This window comes from Papio anubis, chromosome 12 (genome assembly GCF_008728515.1).
Source record: "Papio anubis isolate 15944 chromosome 12, Panubis1.0, whole genome shotgun sequence".
NCBI lineage: Eukaryota > Metazoa > Chordata > Mammalia > Primates > Cercopithecidae > Papio > Papio anubis.
This window is the reverse complement of record NC_044987.1, coordinates 86,625,494-86,642,698: the sequence shown is the minus strand read 5'-3', so window position 1 is coordinate 86,642,698 and position 17,205 is coordinate 86,625,494. Positions and strand designations below refer to the sequence as shown.

The window sequence follows — 17,205 nt, the reverse complement described above, 5'->3', positions numbered from 1 at the left end:
CCTAAGGAGCAATAGGCTAAGTAGAGGTATTTCTTGGTGCCTCCAAGACTGCCCAGCTTGCCAATTGAACATTTTCTGGATTTGTGGCTACTGACTAACCAAGTCACTAACTTAAGTACTGCTGGCTACTGTACTTCTCCAAGCCCTCGTTTCTGAAAAGGCCTCCTTCAGAATTTTAACCAGCAACATGACTTACCTCATTTCCACCTGTCTGGCTTTTGACTTTCACTTCTTTTAAATGGCTCTCCTTCATTTCTTCCTTTTTCAAAGTAAATAATTTAGGAAAGCAATGAAAACATTTTTAGCTTGCACAAATAGAAAAAATGATGATTTAAATTTTTATGGGAAAAAGTAGTAGAGTCAGTTAACTTTTGTCAATCTCAGCCCCAGAAAAGAGCAAGGATGTGGAAAATTCAAGCACTGGACAATAAAATGCTATATTTGATTGTGATTTATATTATGAAGCTATTTTTGTACCTATTTTTCTGATTTTAATTTCTTTGGTTGAGCATGGAAATGATTCTGCAATGGCCGTATGGACAAGGACATGTTGGGAACTTTACTAAATCAAAGTGTGTTTGGTTGATTCATACATGTCATTAGTAATTGAGACTTGAAATGTCTTCAAGAGAGAACTTTAGAGTTCTGTAAATAATAGGAGTTTCTTAATGTGGAATATGAACTTTGAGTGAAAAAAAATAAAAGCAAATGTGAAAGAATATTAGTCTAGAAATAATTATGGTGATCAATTAAATATATGAGTTTTTTTGTTTGTAATTTCTTAATTTTTTTAGAGACAGAGTCTTGCTCCATTGTCCAGGCTGGCACAATCATAGCTCACTGTAACCTCAAGCTCCTGTGCTCAAGGTATCCTCCTGCCTCGGCCTCCTGAGTAGCTGGGACTACAGGCATGTGCCACCATGCCCGGCTAATTTTTGTATTTTTTAAAATAGAAATAGGCTCTCACCGTGTTGTCTAGGCTGTTCTCAAACTCCTGGCCTCAACCAGTTCTTCTGCCTCAGCCTGCTAAAGTGCTGGGATTAATGGCGTGAGCTACCATGTCTGGCTGTGTATTTAAGTTTTAAAGGAATATGGGTCTAGATAAAAATGCCGCCCCACTGCACAAGGAGATTTTTTTAAGGTGAGAAGCTGATCTATATAGTGCTGTGGTATTGGATTGCCTTACTCTGCATTTTCCAAAACCCACAGAATTGTATAACACAAAAGTGACTTTTACTGTATGCAAAAATGAAAACAAAACAAAACAAAACAAAAAAAAACACAAAACAACAAAAACAAAAAAACTGAAGATATTAGGAGAATCCAGGATGGAATGCAGACTATGATGAATAAATTTAACTTTATTACAAATATAGCTCTCTGAAGGGGCTGGGGTAAGGAAGGAATTGACCTAAATAACTGTGGAAAACCATATTTTGTCTAGATGCTATTGTAAGGATCTAAAAGAAAAGACTAAGTAACTGTAACAGATTAAAGGAGACTTTAGAAGGCAACTAAATGCAATGCAGTGTCCTGGATTGGCGGCTGGAATAGAGTAAGGCCATTAGTGGAAACAGTGGAGAAATCCAAATAAAGTTTGTAGTTAATGGTATTGTGCCAATGAAAATTTATTAGTTTTGATAAATGTATCATAGTTATATAAATGTTTATAAATGGTTATATGTTAATGAGCCATAGTTATAGCTAAGAGTAAGATGAAAGAAGAGGACATCTCAATGCTATGCTTTCAACTCTTGTAAATCCAAAATTATTTTAATATGAAAGTTAAAAAGAAGCTGCCCTGCAAATTTTACAAATTCAAAGTGTGTTTATTATTTACTTATTCTTTAAAATGTTAGATATCTTGTTATTCTTCTATTTTAACATGATAACTTGTCATTTGGTAGGAGAGCATTTACGCGTACTTATAAATACCTGGGATTTATTTAAAGTAAGATCTTCACCCCACTTATTTATAGGTCTTAAACAGAACTAAAGTCGAACTGAATAATCATCACAGCTAAGGTAAGGTAGGTTATGAATGTGCAAGAATGGCTACATTTCATTCAACATAGTGCTTTTGCTGAGCAGAGAGCTAGTGTTTAAAATATTTCCAACAGAACATTATCCACAGAGAAAAATTCATTATTTCAGATTAAATACATGAAAGGGAACTGTAATTTCATGGTGGTGTTGGGAGGAGAAAGTAGCTTCTTTTTTATATCACGGCGTCGTCTATCTAAAAAAAAGTGCATATGTGTGTATAGCTATAGATATTAAGGTAAAACACATTGTTATCTTAATTAATCCACCTCTAAGAATTTGAAATCACAAAAAATACAATAAGCTTATAGACAATTAAAGATATTCTGATTTAAGTTGGGATTGACTATGCCAAGTTTGCAAATTGGTAGCCCATGGGATGCACTTAGCCCTCTGTTTTCACTGACTGGCATAGTTATAAATTTTTTGAATTAAATGGCAATATTTAAAATAGGGAGTATCCACATTAAAATCTGAGTTTCCATTTTCTCTTAAACAATCAGATCTGACAACACCAAGCCCACATTCTGATATGGCAGAACTTGGTGAGGCTGGGTAGTAGATGTGTCTATTGGAAGGTATGCCCTTTCTGGTTTACCATAGTTCTTTTGTTGTTTTTGTAGATAGATTTCTTTTAAACTGAGGTGAAATTCACATAACAGAAAATTGACCTTCTCAAATTGAACAATTCAGTGGCATTTAGGACATTCACAAAGCTGTGCAACCACCACCTCTATCCAGTTCCAAACTTTTCATCACTCCAAAATAAAACTGCATTCCAATTAAACAGTTACTTATCATTGTTCACTTCCTCCACCTCTCCTGACAACCACCAATCTGCTTTCTGTTTCTAGGGGTTTATCTATTCTAGATGTTTCATATAAACACAGTCATACAATATGTCACCTTTCGTCTGTGGCTCTTCCACTTAGCATAATGTTTTCCAGGTTCATCGACATTGTAGCATGTGTCAGTACTTCATTCCTTTTTATGGCCAAATAACACTTTCACTATATGGATATACCACGTTTTGTTTATTCATTTATAGGTTGACGGATATTTGGCTATTACTACCTTTTAACTGTTATGAATAGTGCTGCTATGAATGCTTGTGTACAAGATTTTGTTGAAATGAATATCACATTTTTGGTATTTTTGATTCATGTTGGGGTATTTCAGCCACAGTTCTTTGTTTTTTTGTTTTTTGTTTTGAGACTGAGTCTTGCTCTGTCACCCAGGCTGGAGTGCAGTGGCACTATCTCGGCTCACTGCAATCTCCACCTCCCAGGTTCAAGCAATTCTCCTGCCTCAGCCTCCTCAGTAGCTGGGATTACAAGTGCGTGCCACCACGCCCACCTAATTTTTTTTTTTTTTTTTTTTTTTTTTGTATTTTTAGTAGAGACAGGGTTTCACCACGTTGACCAGGATGGTCTTGAACTCCTGACCTCAGGTGATCTGCCCGCTCGGCCTCCCAAAGTGCCTATTTTCCCACACCCTGGCCTGATCTACCCACTTGCTATATTATTCTGCCTCCATAAACTTTGCATTTACATTTTATGATCTTTGTAAAGGGCATGAGTGTATTTGTTTCTCCACAATTTCTGCATTTTTTTCAGTACAAAACTTAAACTAATTAATAAAACTGTTTCTTGTTTTTTTCTTAAAAATATACAGCTACACTAAATTTCTTTGTTTTTTCTCCCACAGTTGTGATTACTCTCTGGTAAATATTGACGATGGATGAGGGTTGTTTTTATTTTCTTCTATTTTTAACATTAAAAAATTGGACAGTTTGAGAAGATCTAAATTGGAGATAGAGCTTTGCCCCATTTATACTAAGCAGTGACTTTATGTATGCATCTGGGTTTAATTATAGTTGGCATCTCTGAACTCTGAGGCAAAATATGCATTGCTGAGATGTCATGTGTTTTTGGCAGTCCAAGAGTATAATCACTCCAATGTATAATCACCCCTCGGGCTTTTTAAAACTCAACCTCAAGGTCTGTCTTACCTCCCTCTTTCTGCCTATGCACTCCTGCAAAGGCCTATTTTTCACTTCAATCCCTATCAGTGCCTCCCTGATTTCTCTTTATTTGCCGTTTTTCATCTACTCTAACATGACTTAACTTCTCTATGGTTATATTTTGCCTCTCTAACTAGATTATAAATCCTTCCTAAGCAGAATCTAGTTTTGTGTTTAGTTTTTAAATGTTACAGTGCAGAACAAATGTGATCAGTGTGCAATAAATGTTTGAATTAGTGACTCCTCAAACCAGAAAAATGACTCTTTACAGTATACCTAACTTCTCAGTATTATGTTGAACAACTCCATGTTTTAGTATAATGCTTATAATCAGGATTAACAGCACATTGAAAAAATAAGTTTTGTGCTATCATTATTGCAACTAAATCCCTTTTCAAGTCTGATTAGTGTATTGGTGTAAGTTGGTGATTCTGAAGACATGTATTGGGAACCACCTGCATCAGAATTGCCTGTAGTGTTGGTTAAAAATGGAGATCCTGAAACCGAACTTTGAATTTACACACTAGTCTAATGGTTGAGCCCAAGAATCTGCATTTTTAAAAAAAGTTCTCTTGGAGTCTTATGTACTCTAAATTGTGAGAACCACTGAGATTGTTTGAGAAGTTAATACCATTGTTTGGCCTAACTCATGTAGATTGGAGGTTTAACTTAAGTTGGTATGGGGGAAAATAAACAATGAAATTGTATGTTTAATGTATGATGATTTCAACTTGATATTTGGGAAGTAATTTTTTTTGGTGTGAGTCTACAAGTAAATGTTACTGATCTTGTAGTTTTAAAATTTAACAAATATAATATGAAAATTTAAGAAGCCCTAATAACCTGAGCATTATTGAGGTTAAACAGAATAAAACCATTGAAAAACACTGTATATGATTAACACGTAAGTTACTCCCACATAATTACATAAAGAAATGCTACTTTTTCTTCCAAAAGCTGAAGGTGTAGTTGAAAACAATTGCTACAGAACACCTTCCAAGTTATAGTTAATATTCACTATTATTTTTTAAAAGTCCTGCACTAGTCATTGCTATTAGAAAGAAGCTCTGAACAGGGCTGAACAGGCTTTTAAAGGCATGGCATTCAGATAACGCACACTTTTGTGTCCTAGGAATTAAATAAACAAACCATTAATAAGTAATCCAGGAGTATTATGAAATGATCACAAAACAAAAGTGACACAGTACATTGCTTGCTAATAGCAAGTAATTGAAATGAAACAAGTTTGTTATACTTTGGACATGTTGCAGGCAATAAACTAGAGCTTTTTGTTAGAAAGATCAGTAGTTTTTTTGGCAATCTGTTTCATCCACTTGTAAATGTTTTCCTCCCTCTTGACCTTTTGACATTTTTCACTTCTTAAATATATCACTTTATGTAAGTATTCATTGGGTTGCATTGGTGTTTTTCCTTTACTTTGCACAGACGTTTAAATATATTTTTCTTGTGGGATTATATTTAATTCTTATCCATACATTGATAATTCACCACATGATTTAGTTTGAGGTTGAGCTTCTTCCCACCTAAAACTAATATAATGGAGCTATCATTTTTACAGAATTAAGTGTGATTTGCCACACCATCTCATTTAACCCTAACCAGAATCAGCTCATATGTAAAGGAAAGGAAACTGAAGACAGTAACTTACTTAAGATCATCCAAAATCTGTTTATCCTTATTCATGCATTGTGTGGCCGTATTGATAGCCACTAGAAGGGTTTTCCACTCCATATGCAATTTTCTCCCTTACTTAATGGAAGATGTAAGCCTCAAAGACTACAGGCTGAAAAAGGAAAAGTTCCACTTGGGTTGTTAATCTGGCAAATAAAAGCTCAACTCCTGATGGAACTGAAAGCAGAAGGGGTTGAAGACAAGTTCAAGGTAGAGAATCTGGGCTGCTTTTCCTGGTTCTTTGGGTCAAATAGTGTGACTTCATTATTTTGTTTCAGTTTCCAATTCCAAGAACTCAAGACATGCCCAAGATCAAATGTAAATACAAAACGCATTCCAAAATTGAATAAATAATGTTTGGATTATCTGGGTCACTGGTCCTCTTCACTAATGTGTATCATCAGGAGGTGATGATGCCACGTATGATCAGCAATCCTTGATGAAAGACTTGATGCTTCATTCCTTGTAGGAGTTCAGAGTTCTGCCAGTTTTGACTGTTCAGTCCTCTGGATTTTAGAATGTCATTTGAAATTCTTAGCCATTAAAGAAAAGGAAAACGAAGTCAAGTTTCAGAAAAAAAAAAAATGACTCCAACTGGGAATAACAACTTGAGCCAGGTAGGACGTCATAAAGCATTAACTATGACTGTTGAAATAACAAGTTGGCAATCATAAACCAGAGTTCCATCAAAAATGAAGCAGTTGGCTCCCACTTTATTCTTTTCTCTTACTTACAACTTTTATAATGCACTTGTCAGGCCAGTCATTAAATTCACATTTGTATGCTGACCATGAAGACTGTTTTGGCTCCCAAGTTGGTCAAATTGAACTGCTTTGAAGCTAGTAATCTGCTGAATTAGCCGACTTCTTTCATGGTATTCCAGAACAAACAGATCCCCTAAAAAAAAAAAAAATCCCCACTTTTGTTATTTCAGGTGGTTTGAGTCTGTTATTCTTACATAAAGATGTTAAGGTTCTTCCAAGAGAGGTTCAAAGAGAATTTAGAAATAAAATGTTAAGCAGATTAAGAGGAACTTTAATATAATGATCATGTCACTGGGTGAAAGATGAGGTTAAAATTGGTCATCACTTTACTGTATAGACAATCAATTACAAAAAAACTTGCATAGAAAGTTTCAAGGTAGCCCTAAATATCAAAAAGAAATGTCATCATTAGGACAAACATCAGACTAATAATAATAATATTTATTGAGTGCTTACTCTAACAACCCTGGGATGTAGGCATTGTTATTGTCTCCACTTTACAGATGAGGAAACTGAGGCACACAGACTAAGACCATATGTTCAAGGTAAGATTGAAAAATTATCAGATTGAGGAGGCAATGTGACATAATAGGAAGCATGGGTTTCAAAGGCATGCAGAAATGGGTTCAAATTCCAGCTGTGGCTTTTATTAGCTGAGTGTGCAAGTTTATTGGCCTCTGAACCTCAACATCCTCATCTGTAAAATGGGATTATTATATCTCCTTTAACGGGTGGTTTTGGGGATTAACTTAAATAATAGTAAGTAATAATAGCACTGGACATTTATTGAGTGTTTTCTATGTACCACACATTGTTCTAACCACTTAATGGTAATTTTTACAGCAACCCTATTATGTAGGTACTTTTATCTTTGTTTTTACAAGTAAGGAAACGTAGAGAAGCTAAATTGCTAATAAACAGCAGAACTGGGTTTCAAAATATCTAGCATAACAGTTGACATATAATAAGCATTTGATAAAAAATAACTCTATTATTGGTAACTAGAGAAAGGGAAATGTTTGTAATATATCGGAATAACAGAATAACAGCAAATCTTCCTTTTTCTCCTGAGGCTTTACTAATATATCTTGGAGAAGGACAAGGGTACAAAAAACAAACAAACAAACAAACAAAAACCCGTTTCATGGTGTCTAATTAGGATTACCTAAACCTGTGCATTAGGATGAAATCAGAAAGGAATAAATAATTTTTAGCAAATTCGATTTCAGCTCTGTCACAGATGACGCATTAAAACAACAGTTGCTACTTTTTCATCAATGGGGCCAGTCGAATGGATATACCTAAGCAAAGTATGAAGAGTAACTGACAATCATATCTAGATATGTATCCTCATATTTGTGTATAATTAGGTTTTGTTGTCTCCTAAATGAATTTAGTCAGTGAGAACCCTAAAATCACGTTTTGGGACTGTTTTACTTTTGTACATTTTGCTATCTATCTTTTTTGACTATGAATGGTTGCCATGTGAGTTCACTTTTAAAATACTGTCAATCTTCCAAGCTCCATTTTCTCTTTTTTTCTCCTTTATCCCCAGCCCTATCCCCAGCCCCAATACATACACACACACACACACAGAGCTATACAAAAGTAGGCTTTTAAAACTCCATCATTAAGCACAAAAAAAGCCAAGGAATGTTTGAAACTGGTACGTTGGAGCCAAAAGGGTTTATCACATTCTAAAAAAGAATCTTTGGCATTAATGGCAGAACCAATTGTAAAGCATGATTACTGCACAAACATGCAGTATGTGTGAAGCTATGATCATTTCTTTAATCACTCTTACCAGAGAAAATCTAGACAATGTGTCTGTTGTTTGAATTCCCATTCACACTCCTCCCATATCCTGCTCAAACATTGCTTTGCTTATACATATATTCATATAAAATGCAAGCAAACACCCAAGCTTAACTTTTTGGAAAATATGGTTTGAGTTCCTGAAGTAGATTCAGAGTCTGGGCTCCTCATACACATAAAAAGGGTAGGTCACATAGCTTTATGGCTCCAATTCAATAGCCAAAGGGTCTCATGCAAATGAATGGACAACTTTCACTACCAAGCAATGGTGCTGCTTAGGGAAGCTATGTGGTAAACCCACTTTTAGGAAGGAAACCTATTTTTCACATTTGTGAAACAAATTTCCCAGCAGTATCTTAAAAGTGTCTTGGGTTTCTTTCTACCACACAAGGATTTCTGTAACCTTCACCAACTTTTTTTTCTTCATAACACAATTACAATGAATATTAATTATTATTATAACTAATAGATTATTATGTTGATAGTGTGTGGGGGAGGGCTTGCTATGTTCTAAGCACCTTGCTAAGTCATTTATATGCATAGCCCACATAATTCATTCAATACCACCACTTGGTAGATGCTATTATTATATTCATTTTCTTGACGATTTTATTTGGTCTGTCAATTTGTTAAAACACCATTCCCTAAATCTTCAGATTTTAGATAAAATGTGTTTTTTTCTTGAGAGTCATTTTAATTATTATGCTTCACATATTAATTTCTTCTTAATTTTCCTAAAATGTATTTTTGTTTATTCAGTACATGGTTTTAGGAGGAAATGTAGGGAAGGGATGGAAGACATCAAGGAAAACTGGCTGGATGACCTAATGCATGAACTGGAGTTTAAAGGACAAGAAGAGTTAACCAGATGAACAAAGAAGAAAGAACAAGAGCAAGCAAGAGCAAGAACATGTGCAAAGGCACAAGGCATAAAACACTTTGTATGTTTAGATAATTATAAACTCACTATGTATATTATTGGCAATAATGTTTGAAGTGAAAGGGAAAGAAAAGAAGGTAGGAATCTGGTTGTGAAGGGCCAAGAAAGCAACGCTAAGGTGCTGAGACTCTATTCCATAAATGATTAACTTGTGTAGGGCTTTAAAGAAACAATACAGGCTTATGTTTTAAAAAACCCACTTCAATGGCTACTGTGTTAGTCTAAGCAAAAAATATTAAAGTCCTGAACTTAGATTCCAGCAGTATAAAATGAGCAGTAAGGGAAGATTTGAGAGCTATTTAGGAATCGAAATAAGCAAAATATGTTTAATGCGGTGCAGGGTAGGGGACAAGGAGGGGATGGCAAGGAAAAAAAAATAACCTAGTATGACTGAGGTTTGAGATTTGGGAGAGGTACTAGTTAGGCCTAGACTTGCTGCTTATAACACTCCCTGTCTCCTCCAAAATAATGGAAGCTCACACAAGATTTACTTCTCTCTCATAAAGAAGTTCAGAGGTTGATGGTTCAGGCTAATATGGCTCCATGGGGTCAGTAAAGACCTATCCTTATCCTCGTAGTACATGGCTTCCAACCTCACAGTCACCTCTTGTCCCAAGACAGATGCTGAATGTCCATAATCATTCCAGTCATGTTGTAGGACAGAATTTGGAGGGAAGACAAGCACAGAGAGGGGCCCCTCCTAGCCAAAGCAGCTCTCTTCCTTTCTTCCTGGAAATCCCATACAACACTGCCATGTCATTGGCCATAACTTAGTCACAGGGCTCTATTTAAATGCAAAGAAGGCTGGGAAGTGGGTCATTCTGAGAAGTATTATGCCAAATAAAATCTGCAAATTTTGGCCAGGTGCAGTGGCTCACACCTGTAATCCCAGCAACTTTGGGAGGCTGATGTGAGTGAATTACTCGAATCTAGGAGTTCAAGACCACTCTGGGCACATGGCAAGACCTCGTCTCTACAAAAAAATTAGCCAGGTGTGGTGGTGTGGGCCTGTAGTCCCAGCTATTTGGGAGGCTGAAGTGGGAGTATCACCTGAGCCCAGGTGGTCAAGGCTGCAGTGAGTCAAGATCATGGCACTGCACTCTAGCCTGGGCAACACAGCAAGACCATGTCTCAAAAAAACAAAACAAAACACCCTGGGGATTTTTACTGAGGAAAGAAAAAAAAATGGCTTTGAAGATGGCAACTAGTAGTATATAGTTTGTGAGATTTGGTAAAAGATGATGCTGCAAAGAGAAAATCAAGGAAAAACTTTTGCAAAGTATTGAAAAGGAATGAGCAGAGAAAGAGGATCCAATGAGAAGGAATGACTGGGGAGGCAGAAGTAGAATTAGAATGATGTAAAAGAACCTAAAGAAGAGAGAATGTCATACTGGAGAGAGTGATCCAAAGTACCAGATGTTACATATTAGTCCAGAAAGATAGGACTGTTTATTGGAGTTGGCAGGTGGAGGTAATCATTGTTAGTTTTCTAAAGACCAGTTTTACTGGAGATGTGGAGGCAGATGCAGATGACAATGGGTTAAAAGATGAATTAAAGATTATAAAATCAAGATGACTGTAGTCAATTCTTTTTAAAAACTTGGCTGGGAGGTAGTGTGAGAGAATGCTACAGTTAAAAGAGAGGATCTAGGGTTAAGCAAGGATTTTTTAAGGATGGTAGATACTTGAGTATGTTACCAGCTGATGAGAATGAGCCCCTAGAAACGGTCTAAAGATACAAACAAGAGTCTTTATTCTGTCATGATAACAGAATAGGCATTGTAAAATTAAAATAGCTAAAATTCAGAAGTGACATTTTACAAGGAAAATGCTGAAATGCCATAAAAATAAGGAATCTACAGGCACTTAAAACAATATTTTTGTTCGGAGGATTTCTGAACCCTGAAGATGCTGAGCTTCTCTTTTGATGGCTGAATGGCATGTGGGGGACAAGACGTAACACCTAGGCCCTATGTTGCGTTCCCAATAGAAGCAGCATGCATAAAGCTGGGATCCCAAAGGCTAACAACTCAGTATAATGGTGAACAAGAAATAAGCCTTGTCTTGCAGAAGGTGGCATTAAGAAAACTTTCCCCTCTCCACAGTAGTGTCAGAGGATCCTTGGGGTGTCACTTCACCAGCCAGAAACCTCTGTGGCCAGTGGTGCCTTTGCCCGAGTTTTGCTCAAGCCAGCTGGGCTTGTTCCACCCACTTGGCCTGGCAGGCTGCACTTGGGTTGCGCTACAGGCCGGGATCCCATGCCTGCCAAGGGTGAGCCAAGTGTGGAGTGGCAAGGGGTACGTGAACAAGCAAGTGCAGTGTCCAGCCACTGTGCATAACCAGACATGCTGACTGCAGTGGGGTGGGCAGCTCCAGGCACCCGCATGTGTGCCAGTGCCCTATGAGGCTGTGGCTGGACCAGGCATACTGCAAGTGGCTTTCACTGTGGGCACTGGGGAATGTAGTGGCGCCCAGAAGCTTGGAGGTGCCAGGAACCACAGAGCCCCAAAGAGGGTGTCACAGCCCTGGCTCAGGGAGCTCCTAGGTCTGGGGTCCCCAAAGGGCCACCACTCTTCTCTCTCCTTTTCATTGATCAGAACATGGCAAGCTGGTGGGGGGAGTGGGGCAGGCATGTTTTAGCCTTGTTTGTGTTACAGCTCTTTCAGTCCTGCCATTTGGTGAGTTCTGAGTTCTTGTCCCATGTCCAGGAAGAATGAGGTATGCAGCTATCTGGAGGGTGAGCAAGGCGAAGGGGTGCTTTACTAAGTGATAGTACAGCTCTCAGGAGACTGGAAGTGGGTAGCTCCTTTCCACAGTCAAGTCATCCCAGCATCTGTGCAGCCCTCAACAGAGAGGAGATCAGGAGCAGGTAGCTCCTTTCTGCAGGCAGATCGTCCTGGTGTCTGTGCAACCCTCAGAGGAGAGGAGACCTGGAGTGGGTAGTTCCTTTCTTCAGGTAGGTCATCCTGGCGTCCGTGCAGCCCTCAGTGGAGAGGAGACCTGGAGTGGGTAGCTCCTTTCTGCAGGCAAGTTGTCTCAATGAGTGTACAGCCCTCAGTGGAGAGGAGATCCACAGTGGGTAGCTCCTCTCTGCAGGCAGGTTGTGCCCATCTGCCCAAGTCTGGCTGAGCCCTGGAGTTTTATGGGTTTCAGAGGGGGAGGAAGTGCCTGCTGATTGGTCAGTGGGCAGTCACGAGCAGGCTTGGAGAAAGCACCATAAGGTTTGTGGAACTGGCAGCCAAGCCCAAGCCCCCAGGCTTCAGGCCGTCCCTGACTTGAAGGTGGGATTTCACTGGGGACCTTCCCCTTTCAGCCCAGGAGCTGCCTGCCTCCTACTGCTATTCATGGTGCCAGGCTGTTCGTGCTGAGGGGTGCCTGCAGGCCTGCGCCAAGCCACCCTCAGCACCCCCTCGGCCTTCCTCTCATGCTTGTCAGTGCCCAAGGTCTGGAGGGAGCCAAGGCGGCAGGGGGCTGGTGTGTCAGTGCCACCCTGAGGGTGTGGACACCGGGCCGGATCATGACAGCACCTGGGCTCAGCCACAACTTTGCTCCAAAATCAGAGCAGGCGCCAAGGGCAGGGAGAGGCCAGGCAGCGGGAGCAGACACTTCCAAGCCTGCAGGGGGAGGGGGGATTCCTGGGCCCCAGAGAGCACAGAATGCCAGGGTCTGTAGCCATGGCTGGGTGGCTGCAGTTGTGCCTGGAAGCGGGGGCTCCTGCCCCTCCAACTTGGAAGGGGGCGGGGCTCCCGCCTGTTCCTGGCTCCGGCTTAATCTACGGAGTGCAGCCCCTGCCACACCTCCCGGACTACAGCCCAAGTCTTTGCAGCAGCCACTCCTGATGGGCTGCTGCTGGTATCAGTAGTGCTGAGTCAGGGTTGGGGGAATTCTGCCTGAGAATTGATAACCATACACTCATTCACACAATTCAAGTGAAGAATTTAACTTTAAAGTGGTCCTTAACTGATAATGTTTCCAAGTCATTGACAGAAGCAAACACAAATCTCTTCTGAAGGAAATCAGCTCTAAATTGAGCCTCAAAGAATTATCCTAAAAGGTAAGTTGCAAGGAAAATCTGCAACTCCTAGTTAGATGTCAAAAAGTACATAAGGATACGAGTCAGGACTTTCACTTCCAGCCATGATGGAGTAAGAGGAACCAGGTTTATCCTCTCACCCCCCCCCCCAAAAAAAAAACACACACACACAAAAAAAATAGAAGATAGTACATGAAACAACAGTTTTTCAGACTTTGGACATCAGACCACAATAGACAGTGACTCTGAGAGATGGGAAACTAGCCAGGTGATCCCTAACATTGTTTCAGCTTACTGCCTGGAGAGAATTTCCTGCCTGTGTACAGGTAGGGGTACCCCAGGCTGAGAGCAGTGGTAGGCCTGAGTTGAGGAGATGGAGCTGGAAGTCTAGGAAGATCAAGATGACTAGACATCACCGGGCACTGTTACTGGCGTGGGAAGAACTGCACAGAAAGAGGACTCTGAAGATTTGCAGAGAGTCCCCCTCATGTTTTCAGCTCAGTACTACTCAGTGCATGCAGGCTAAGAAATTACCTGAGGCTAGGAAATAACCACCTGAAAGGATTACAAGATACAAACTCCAATGCTCACACAAGACTAGTAATTGTTTCTGCTTCCACTAGCCAGAGTCAAAATTCTCCTACTCATGTGTTAGAATACTACTTAGCAGTGAAAAAGAATGTGCGGTAGACACACAATATGAATAGACCCCAGAATAATTGTACTAAGTAAAAGAAGAAGACGAAAAGGAATACATACTGTATGATTTCATTTATCATAGTTCATTAACTACAAGTTAGTCTATTCTGATAACAAACTGGTTTCTTAGAAACAGAAGTGTGGGGATGGGCAGGGAAGTTGCTGAGGGAGGATTCACACAGGGCCAGGAGAAAATTTGGGTTCTATCCATTATTTTGATTGTGGTGATGGTTCACAGATGTATACGTATGTCAAAATTTATCAAACTGAACACCTGAAATATGTACAGTTAGTTCATTGTATGTGTTCATTGTATGTCAATTATATCTCAATAATGCTATTTTAATCATGTTATTAAAATTTTAAGAAAAATCACAAGAAAAGAAGAAGCCACAAGTAAGGATCATGAAAATGACAAATAAAATAATAAAAATTCTTTCTATAGAAAGGAACCTCCTTAACTTATAAGGGAACTCCAAAACCTACAGCAAATATGTTTTATGATGAAATGTTGAAAGTATTCCCTTTAGGATCAAGGGAAAACAGGGAGGTCAGCTAGGATCTGAATGCACTGTGGATCCTGGCCAGTACAATAAGATAAATAAAAGAAATAAAATGATAAAGACTAGAAAATAAAAACAAAAGATCATCATTAATGCCAATAATTCTAAAAGAGCCTACAGGTAAAACATTTTATCTAATGAGAGAAGTGGGCAAAGCTCGATATAGTCTCAACATAGAAAAATTAGATGCATTTCTATTTACCAGTAGCAATCAGTTAGTTGCCTTTTTATAATAGCAATGCAAAATACAAAGTTCTAAGGACTATAGACCTCTTTATGAAGAAAATTATTAAATATTAATGAACATATTGAAAATTATTAAATTAGTAATTGAACCAGATAATCTAAATTATATATATACCATAATCTTGAGTAGAAAAACTCAATGTTGTAAGATGCCAAGCATCTCTAGATTCACCAATAGAGTAAATGTGATTCCAATAAAAATCCAAATGGGTTTGTGAGCAAATTGAAACAGTGATTTTAAAATGTACATGGAAGTAAAAAAGTCAACAACAGACTAGAAACTTGTGAAGAAGAACAAGTTATGGGAGGATTGCTTTACCAAGATTTAAGTCTCCTTAGACAGCTATAATGATGAAGACATTGTATTGCCCCAGAGGTAGACAAATGGATTCATGGATCAGAATAAAGAAGATCTAGAAACAAACCACTCACACATGCAGTCTTGATTCATGATGAAGTCACTGCAGATCACTAAAGAAAAGATGAACCATTAAATAAAAGGTGCTGGGGTAGTCCATGTGTATTAATAAAATAAATATCTCAACCTTGCACCATACATAAAAATCAATTTTAGTGGATAAGAGATTTAAATGTGAAAGCATAAGCTTAGTGTTTTTACAAGACTAGGTAGTAGAATATAATATTTTGATACAGAAAGAGGCCTTTTGACATTAAACAAGGACAAAAAACGCAAATCATAGAAGAAAAGATTGTTACATTCGACCATGTTACATAACTGCAATTAATTAAGAAACACAATAAAATCAAAAGACAAGCCATGAAGTAGGAGATGATATTTCAATTTATTTCCAAAAAACAACCAGCACCCAGAAAATATTTAGGACTTCTATGAAAATATCAGATGTGGATACCCTAATAGGAAAATGGCCAAAATATAAACAGGCATTTCATGAAAGAGGAAACACAGATGGCCTATAATATAGGAAAATATGCTCTATCTAACTGTGAAAATGCAAATTAAAACCACAATGAAATATCATGTAATAACAACAAATGGAAAAAAAAAATTATAAATTAAAAAATTAGCAAGGCCATAGAACAATGTAACTTACGTTTTCTCTTGATGGTAGTATACATTGAGAGTGTGCCATTGGAACATGATTCATCGAAAAGTTAAAATATACATGTGCTTCACAACTCAGCAATGTCACTCCTAGGTATGTCCTGCGGCACTTTCTAATTTTTCTTAACTGGGATCAGGTCACGCTGGTGGGTTAACCAGCATTTTAAAAATTGAATTAGAGGGGCCGGGCGCGGTGGCTCAAGCCTGTAATCCCAGCACTTTGGGAGGCCGAGATGGGTGGATCACGAGGTCAGGAGATCGAGACCATCCTGGCTAACACCGTGAAACCCCGTCTCTACTAAAAATACAAAAAACTAGCCGGGCGAGGTGGCAGGCGCCTGTAGTCCCAGCTACTCGGGAGGCTGAGGCAGGAGAATGGCGTGAACCCGGGAGGCGGAGCTTGCAGTGAGCTGAGATCCGGCCACTGTACTCCAGCCTGGGCGGCAGAGCAAGACTCCGTCTCAAAAAAAAAAAAAAAAAATTGAATTAGAACAGGATATGATAGCGTTAAACAGAACAACAAAGAAACAGAAAATATCAGAATGCATTACTACAGTGTTTTGTTAATCTTTTGGGTTGCTAATAGTCACGTTTTGTATTGTTCTGTTCATCTTTTTGGGTTATGTTATAGAATGTGTTTCTTAGTGTGAGTTGTGATCGAGAAGTTTTGAAAGCCATCTCCCTAGAGAAATCTTCATATGCATCAGGACACAATACAGGAATGTCATAAATAATAGTATTTCTTATAATAACTAAAAGCTCAAAACAGCTCAAATACCCAACAACAGTAACATGATAAATACATTGTGGATTAGTCACGTAATGGAATATTCTACAGATGAAAGAACCTTGTGGATCAGTCATGAAATGAAATACTCCACAGAAGTGAAAATAAGGAAACTATCACCATACACACCCACATGGATAAACCTCTGGAGCATAATGTTGAGAAAAAGAAATGAGTCAGAGTATAATCAGTATGATTCAATTTACATAAAATTTAAAACTAAGCAAAACTAAAGGATACACTGCTTAAGTCTACATATACAGGTAGTAAACCTATAAAGAATGGCCAGCTTACACTTGGATGGGAGGGGAGAGATACAATGAGGACATGCACAAAGCATGTTTGAAGGTATCAGTAGTGCTCTATTAACCTGAGTGATGGGTATATGGGTGCTTGTATTTTCTTTTTTATTTATTTATTTTTATTTATTTTTTTGAGACAGAGTATTGCTCTGTCGCCCAGGCTGGAGTGCAGTGGTGCGATCTTGGCTCACTACAAGCTCTGCCTCCTGGGTTC

General features: G+C 38.5%; 1 long non-coding RNA gene across 1 annotated transcript in view; it reads left to right on the top strand.

The window, feature by feature from the left end:
• Positions 1-9,315, top strand: part of LOC108581940 — a 29,241-nt gene extending 19,926 nt beyond the window's left edge. Inside the window, exon 2 of the long non-coding RNA XR_001894881.3 lies at positions 9,097-9,315. This is a non-coding gene — a long non-coding RNA (uncharacterized LOC108581940). The remainder of the gene's footprint in view (positions 1-9,096) is intronic.
• Positions 9,316-17,205: the final 7,890 nt, after the last annotated feature.